We start from the raw sequence: 8,149 nt of genomic DNA, 5'->3' as shown, positions 1-8,149 counted from the left end.
ACGGCACGAGACTGTATGAGGCTATCGGAGGGAGGTTTACCAACGTTCCACGCCAACTCTGTGCTAGTTAGCCTCCGTTACACTAGGTCATATTACATTACATTGTATTGCACTTAGCTGACGCTTTTATCCAAAGCGACCTACAGACATTACAGGGTATTGGTTACAGTCCCTGGAGCAGTATGGAGATAGGTGCCTTGGTCAAGGGCACTTCAGCTGTGGAGGGAGGAAGGGATTGGTAAGAATGGGGTTTGAACCAGCAAACCTGTGATCTACTGTCCAACTCACTCGACGGGCCTATTCACTCTTTGCTGAAAACACTCAACTACATCATAACAGCATTGCTGTGACAATGCAGGGAGTCTTAGGTAACCAATCAAGACGTAGTCCTTACCATTTTGGTGACCATAAGGTTATAACAGAGGCTCTGTGTTAAGGGATTAAAGTAGCAGTAGCCTAGAAGCTACTCATGATGTAGCCTAAGTACAACAGCAGTAGGCCTATATGACATTACATAGGCCTATAGTTGTTATACCAGTCATTCCGATCTACCTAATGAGGGGTGTTAAAAAGGCTTTTCTTTCACTTCTACCTCTACTTTGAAGGCTACACAACGGTTCTACAGGCAAGGGGAGCACCGAGGAGGCCGTGTGCATGCCCCTGGCTCTCGTTAAGGTCAGGTGTAGGCTATGATACGCCTCTGCACCGTCCACACGGACACCAGTCCACGCAGCTTATATAATATTCACGGCTCAAAGCACACAGACAACCGCCGGTCAAACCACTGCTGGTATCAATATCTTTCATCCGACAGCGTGGTGGGAAAACACCCTTGGAAAAAGCTACGCAAACGTGATAGCCTTGTCGCCTCTGGGGGACCAGGTCTACAATCTGATATTTTTTTACACAGTCGTGCTGTGTATTATTCATTAGGCCCCCTTCAATGTTTAACAGTTCCAATGTATTATACATGTGGTGTCAATTGGCATCGTTCAGTTCAATCATGCCATGTCGGTGAGGGAAAATAGTGTGGCGCATTTTTTTCATTCCCAATTTTAGGCCAACCTCTGTTTGTACAGAGAAAATATTAGTTTCATCAAATGAGTTGGTGAAGCATGGAAGAGTGTAATATTTGTCATTTCAGAGCAAGCCGATTAAATGGCTTATTAAAAAATGAAGTGTAATCCAAAAACAGAAATTAGGCCTATCATAAGACAAATATTGGATACATTTCTCTCAGAAATCTTCAGCCCAATTAAGTAAATGGATTCAAGTTTGTTTATTAAAACCATTCCAACATTTTTTTTTCGTCCCCTGCTTGGACAGTAAATTTGAAGTCGGAGAATGATATTTCCTTCCCTTATCATCTCTTTATTCCACTCTGTGCAGGGCTCAACCGAAACCCTCTTACAGTCAGCAGGCGGTGCTAAAGAGCGCTTTCACGAGCACTCGCAGTCCTCAGCGAGGATGGAATGGGAGGAGCGGGTTAAAGTATCCACACGGTAACTCGCACCAGGCAGTCGGTTTGCTCACATCGCATCGGTGTAAGTGCGGATACGCGAAGTGCGCGTCCCGAGGCAGCTGTCAACTCCCTCGCCGTGGACAACTTATTGTTTGAGTTCTACGCCGTGTCAGGAGACCATACCTGCTCGCTACGAAGGACAAGTGCAATCAGCCGTGTCATACTTTTTTTTTCATCCCGCTGCACAGAGAAGCACCACTATGTTACGTGCCCAGTGAGGAGAGTCTTTTATACAGTATCGGAGACGGTGTTACGAGGCAGGGACGAGGACCGAGGAGCTTCCAGCAGCAACTCACAAAGGTGAGATGAGGGGAACTCGGGGTGCTGATCACTGACCACCGGGCTACTTTGCATGTACGGTTGCCCAGAAGCGCGCAGTGCCTTCTCCTCCCTCCGCGTGTCTGTAAATGCAAGGCGTGCTGAGCTGAGCATGCGATTGCGTGGTGTACAGTTTATGTGTGTGTGCGTCCTCGCGGCAAATGTCTGATCACAATGAAATGGGCAGTGTGAAGGCTATGTGGTGGTCACCAAGATTCACGCAAGCGCCCCACGTTACCATTTCTGAGAGGATAAACTTCCTGCTTGGATTTTGACAACCGACAAGAGATGACGTGACACCGTTGGGTTTTCTGGCAGGCTATTTATTGAATGGCTCATATGTTTTACTCAGATGTCAACAACGCACCTTTCCTCAGAGCAGCAAAGGTTTGTGACTGCTCCAGGCAAGGGGGCTGCTCCGGTAGCCCACCCGTTGTCAACAAGGCAAGGCTACCAGTCACTGAATGAACATGTGCATAGAGATAAATACATCACCAAGTACCTATTACAGGCAGCAATAATAATAATAATAATAATAATAATAATAATAATAATAATAATCATAATAATAATATATGTTTTGGGATTTATTTAAAAACATTGTTGTTCTGTAGGTTAATAGCTTACCTTCTAATAACTACCAACGTGTCTAAAGTTCAAATGTAGGCCTATCTGAAGTGCCAAGTAAGCAGTGCTTTGTCCTGCGTGTGTATTTCAGGTTTTATACAAGTCCACTAGTTGTAGCCTATAGAAAATGTCCCTCAAAGCAAAAACAAATGGCAGGAATGCAATGCTATTCTTGCTTTCCCCCTTCCATCAAGTTCAGGTTGTTGTTGTGCTATTGCAGCACAGATGGCGTAGGTAGGTTTGTTTTGGAAGTGATGATCCAATGGCTGATGAAATTAACACAGCATTTTTTTTTTACTGTGCATTTGGAGGAAACAAGTCCACTGGGTTGGATTTTAACAGCTGGTGGCCGGACCCAGTCATATCATTCAAAGAGCTTAGTGTTTTCCGCCTTTAAAGGGAGCGAATGCAGCCTACCCTCTGCCCCACCTCTGGTCCACCTCTGGCTCACCTCTGGCCCATATGCCAGTCAGATGAGGTGCTGTGTGACTTCTGCAAGGCAGTGGCATTAAGTGCTACAGATTTCCCACTCAGAACATTTTGTAGGGTTAATTTAACACATAGAGAGTACATTTGAGCGTTTACCCTGTATTTTGTCCCAGAGTACTCTTTGATTCTTGAATAAACACATTTTTTTTTTTTTACTGGAAATTTGTTTACAAATCTGGCAAAACTTACAATTTCTTCTGAATTACCTGACACAAGAAGGCCTTTACGTTACATTCTGACTAACAAAATAACAATAAGCTCTTAGATGTTGGAACAGACATCTGCCCAATGCCCTGAGAGCCTGGAAGGCTGTGGAGTGAACTTTCCCCCCTTGTGCTGTGGGTGGGTGTACAGTACTTTCCATAGGAACAAACCGGCTCACTGCTCAGACAGCTACAGTAGGAGATATGTTTACTACAAGAGGGAGTTAGGGGGTGCGCCTGTGAGAATTTGGAGGATGTCTGGCAGACTGTAACAGTGAGATGGGGGGGGCGGGGGGGGGTAGAGAGAGAGGGAAACAGAGGAGAGGATGAGAAATGAGGCAGACAGGAAGAGTAGAAACAGGGAGAAAGAAGAGAGGAGTGGATCAAGAACGGTAGAGAGAAGGACAGCTAGGCTACAGTAGGAAGAGTGAAAGAACGCTATATAAAGAAATGATAAGAGTGAGGTAGGGGAAGGGATAAGATAGGGGGATAGAGAGGAGAAGAGTGGATGAATGTGAGACTGTCAGTGAGACAGAGGAAAGGGATTGCACTGCTCTTTCTTCAAAAGAGGAGACAGCAAGGCTAAGGTCTGACAATTACCAATTTCTCATCTCTATGTGTGTGTGTGTGTGCGCGCGCGGCGTGTGTGTGTGCTTGTGTCTATACACGCACGCGTGAATATGAGCATGAATGAACTGATGCAGCCGTATAGTTGAGCACTATACCATGTAGTGCTTTTCAGACTTGCTTATACAGTATTTATAAACATGGAGAAGATTACACCAGGCATGTTAGCTACGATGGCGTAGCAGAGTGAGAGATTTTGTTGTGGAGTCTGAGTGGATTTTTTGTGGGGTGTGGGGGTGTGTGGCTGCTGTTGAAGTGAGGGTGTTTTCACTCTAAATAAAGAGAGAGAGAGAGAGAGAGAGAGAGAGAGAAAGAAAGAGAGAGAGAGTTACTCTGGTACAAAGGGAGATCTTTCAAGCGGACAGCCCGCAAGCACATGTTTCAGGAGTGCCAACTCTCAATGCTAGCACACCTGAGATGCTTATTTCATGAGGCTGGCAGAAGCTATCTCTCTCTACTACTAGTGCTACTTAGTGAGTATTTATTTCAACACTACTACTACTTCTTAGTGAGTATTTATTTCAGATTTGTTGAACTTTTGAATAATTAGCACTGTAGTCATCAATGGCGTTGTATTTCTCATCAGTAAGTAATTTATAACAACAATTTATAACATTCATATCGTGGTTAAGCAGATGTTTCAGATGATTAATTAATCCATGTGTTGGTCATAGAGATAGACGTGCATATCAGGAAAAACATACAGATAGAAAGACAACAGGCTGAGAAATGGATAGCAGAATGGCGAACCGTCAGACACAAAGACAGATAGCCTACTGATAACCCGACAGATGTGTGTCAGTATTTGCTACTTACTCACAGTAGGCCTATGTGGCAGAAATAGTAAACAATGAAAGCATGCTGCTTACCAAATGCCGACGAAAAGCAACATGTTCACAGTTAACCAACATAAAATAAATGCTTATTAGGAAGCAGTTATTAAGTTCCACCCATTACAATTCCTTTGCAACAACACTTCTTAGTTTTGCAACAAGAATCTTTCCATTGGTACTTATTAATAATATTCACCTTGGTAGTAATATTCTGTGATATTCCCAAGTAATATTGCAGTAATATCCCCACGGACCCGACAACAATATTCTTTTTTTTTTTTGAAACCGACAATATTATTTGACTTGGTAGCGAACAACACCCTGCTAACTGACAAGAATATTTACCTCGATGAATGCATTTTGTCCATTTGTAAATGTGCACACGTGTCACAGTGCGTGCCATGTGTTCATGTTTCAGTGTTTGTGGCAGCCATCTTGGCTGGGGAAAAAAATAGATTTTGGCTATGCCTTTAACCTCTGCGATACTAGACATCAACATACCATTTGTGTTTGTGTGATTGTTAATTTATTTACAATCACCTATGCACCATAAAGCATTATTGTTTATTTGAACCAAGGTCTCTGTAAATAAATTGACAAGTGAGGTAGCTACCATAGCTACTCCCTCCACCCCCAGAATAGTCTCTGCGAGGCTCCAGACAGGCTGCCAACACGTTGTTTGTTTCTAGCCCACATAGCCTTGTCTGTCGGAGAAGACTCATTTTGTTGTTTGTTTGTTTGTTTGTCTGTGCATCTTTACAATGGAAAGCCAACAGAGCGTGATGGGATAGCTATGAGATATTAATTCGCAAGCTGTGGCGTATTTACAAAACAAAATTGCCCATGGTCTCTATAAATGTGTGTACTGCCTGAGTAGCATAGCTATCCAAGAAATTGCAATTGTGTAATGCATTGATTTTCCTTTCTCTCACACCTCGGTAGCATACACAGTAAAGATAAAAGATTACATCCGTAGATATATTATGACCTAATATTCACAATTGAATTATGATGTAGGCCTACTGTAGGTAATCATCCGAAAGCTTGTTTCTGTTCATTCACCTGACAATGTTCCCGAAACACAGGGCGTGGAATGGAATGAAAAATAGCAATGATAAAAAAACACACAAACAGGCAATTTCACAGGCACACATTTTTGTTCTCGACTGGATTTCCTTGAAAAGATGTCTTTGAATAAGGACAGGACATGTGCATGGTAGCACAAGAGTCCCTCAGAATTACTGTCACGCACAGGCAAACACGCAAACACACACACACACACACACACACACACACACACACACACACACACACACACACACACACACACACACACACACACACACACCGAACTAGTCAAATTATCCTCAAACGGAACACTAACATTTCTACATGCTTACGACTGCACATGCTTGTTTATCCAAAGAAAACCATGAGGTGTGTGTGTGAAATTACTTCCCACTCTTCTAGAACTCCACACTCACAAACCTTTTTTTTGTTTGCAAAAAAACCCCCAACAAAAAACCTAACTCTAAGCCCATCTGTGATTTTCACGGATTTCCTCTATGTAACTAAACATTGCAGCGAAAACAGCACACCACAACAACACATTTTTGTATGCTCCAGCACTCTCTGATTATCTGCTGTAGTGTGGAACTGAAGGACACGTTAGGCAGGCAGAGTGGTATCGTGCGATGGAGGCTGTGTTAAGCTTTTGGAGGATGAAATGTAGTTAATGTGATAAAGCATGGTGGCGTGAGATGGACATCTGTGGTACACGCTGAAGGTTTGTTCCTCCGGTAACCTGGTGTGTGTGCGCGTGCGAGCATGTGTGTGTGTGTGTGTGTGCATGTGCGTGCGTGTGTGTGCGAGCGTGTGTGTGTGTGTGCGTGTGCGTGCGTGTGTGTGTGCGCGTGTGTGTGTGCGTGTGCGTGCGTGTGTGCGTGGGCGCATCTCTGTGTGTCCGTGTGTGTGTGTCCGTGCGTGCGTGTGTGTGCGCGTGTGCGTGTGTGTGTGATGGGCTTCTGTGGTGAATAGTGAAGGCCAATGCTGGCCAGGGGGTTGCTCCTGTGTGCGTGTGTGTGTGTGTGTGTGTGTGTGTGTGTGTGTGTGTGTGTGTGTGTGTGCGTGTGTGTGTGTGTGTGTGTGTGTGTGAGAGAGAGAGAGAGAGAGAGAGAGAGAGAGAGAGAGAGAGAGAGAGAGAAAGAGAGAGAGATGGACAATTGGACATCTGCGCTGGATACTGAAGGCCAGTGTTGGCCAGCGGCTTGCTCTCTCTCTCTCTCTTGCTTGGCTTCATACAGTAGAAATCCATTTCTTGTCTTCATCATGTAAATGGAGAGTAGACAGAGAGGGAAACAAAGGGATCACTCATCCTCTCCACCTCAAATGACGCACGGCTGTGTCGGTTGGTTTACATTGTTGCCGTTTAAAGGAGAAGGCCTGCCAATGTCAACATGCAATTGTATTGCTCATGCCCTTGACAAGTCGGCACCAACGCAACATTTCAACATTGCTGGCCATTCAAATGTGGGGACATTGCTTGTTCACATTTTTTTTTAAAAGCACCTTAACATACTCTAAGCATAATAATCATAGCATACAACAATTGCAGATACAAAGTTTGGATAAAAAGTCTCTGCCAAATGTAATGTAGAATATTGTGTAAAATATGCTCATGCTACACTTCAATTGTCAGTACCTGACAACATGGCATTGTTCAGACCTTTGTGGGATTTTCGCTGTTCTAATGTGGTTTGTATCCATTAAATGCATGGTTTGTATACATAAAAAAACAAAGTCGTGACATAATTCAAATATCATCCCGGACACCATCAACAGACACAGCAACACAGCAAAATCTTTTGGGATGACATATTTCATTACATTTGGCAGACGCTTTAATCCGAACGTTGTATCCTGCCATTGTTGTATACTATGATTTTTATGTTTAGAGTATGTTAAGACGCTTTTTTAAAGCTGCAAACAAACAATGCACTCATTTAAATGCCCAGGATCTCGGAAAGTGCTGAACAAAAAAGTCTCACGTCGTCGGGCACTGACATGTTAAGGGCATGAGCAATGCAACTGCATGTTGATGTCGGCAGAAAATTCTCCTTTAAGAAAAAAAAGATACACAGAATTGAAAACATTACAGCCTGGATCCAGTTGTGGCCTTCCTTCAGTCATTTTATAAAACATTGAAGAGAAGAGACAACTATTTGCTCTAAAACACTGAATCTGACTGTCAGGTTTCTTTCTAGAGACGGTTGTACACAAGCACAAGCAGTGACGCATTCAATCTGAGTGTCGTGTCTCTTTCAAGCGGCTACCATGAACTCATGGAGCTTGGGGAGCGAATGGGTGTGCTAGGCTGACAATGGGACTCTTACAGTGTGTGTGTGTGTGTGTGTGTGTGTGTGTGTGTGTGTGTGTGTGTGTGTGTGTGTGTGTGTGTGTGTGTGTGTGTGTGGCTACATGCGCATGTCCTGGGTTGACGTGAGGCAATGGAACAAGTGCTGTGTGTAAAT

The 8,149-nt window shown here is 43.8% G+C and overlaps 1 protein-coding gene across 1 annotated transcript in view; it reads left to right on the top strand.

Moving 5' to 3' along the window:
• The first annotated feature begins 1,505 nt into the window (after nt 1-1,505).
• Nucleotides 1,506-8,149, top strand: part of LOC134468205 (kelch-like protein 6) — a 435,670-nt gene continuing 429,026 nt past the window's right edge. The window contains exon 1 of the mRNA XM_063222145.1: nt 1,506-1,822. The gene's annotated coding sequence lies outside the window, so the exon portion shown is untranslated. The remainder of the gene's footprint in view (nt 1,823-8,149) is intronic.

Source organism: Engraulis encrasicolus, chromosome 18 (genome assembly GCF_034702125.1).
Source record: "Engraulis encrasicolus isolate BLACKSEA-1 chromosome 18, IST_EnEncr_1.0, whole genome shotgun sequence".
NCBI lineage: Eukaryota > Metazoa > Chordata > Actinopteri > Clupeiformes > Engraulidae > Engraulis > Engraulis encrasicolus.
This window is presented reverse-complemented; position numbering and strand designations above follow the sequence as displayed.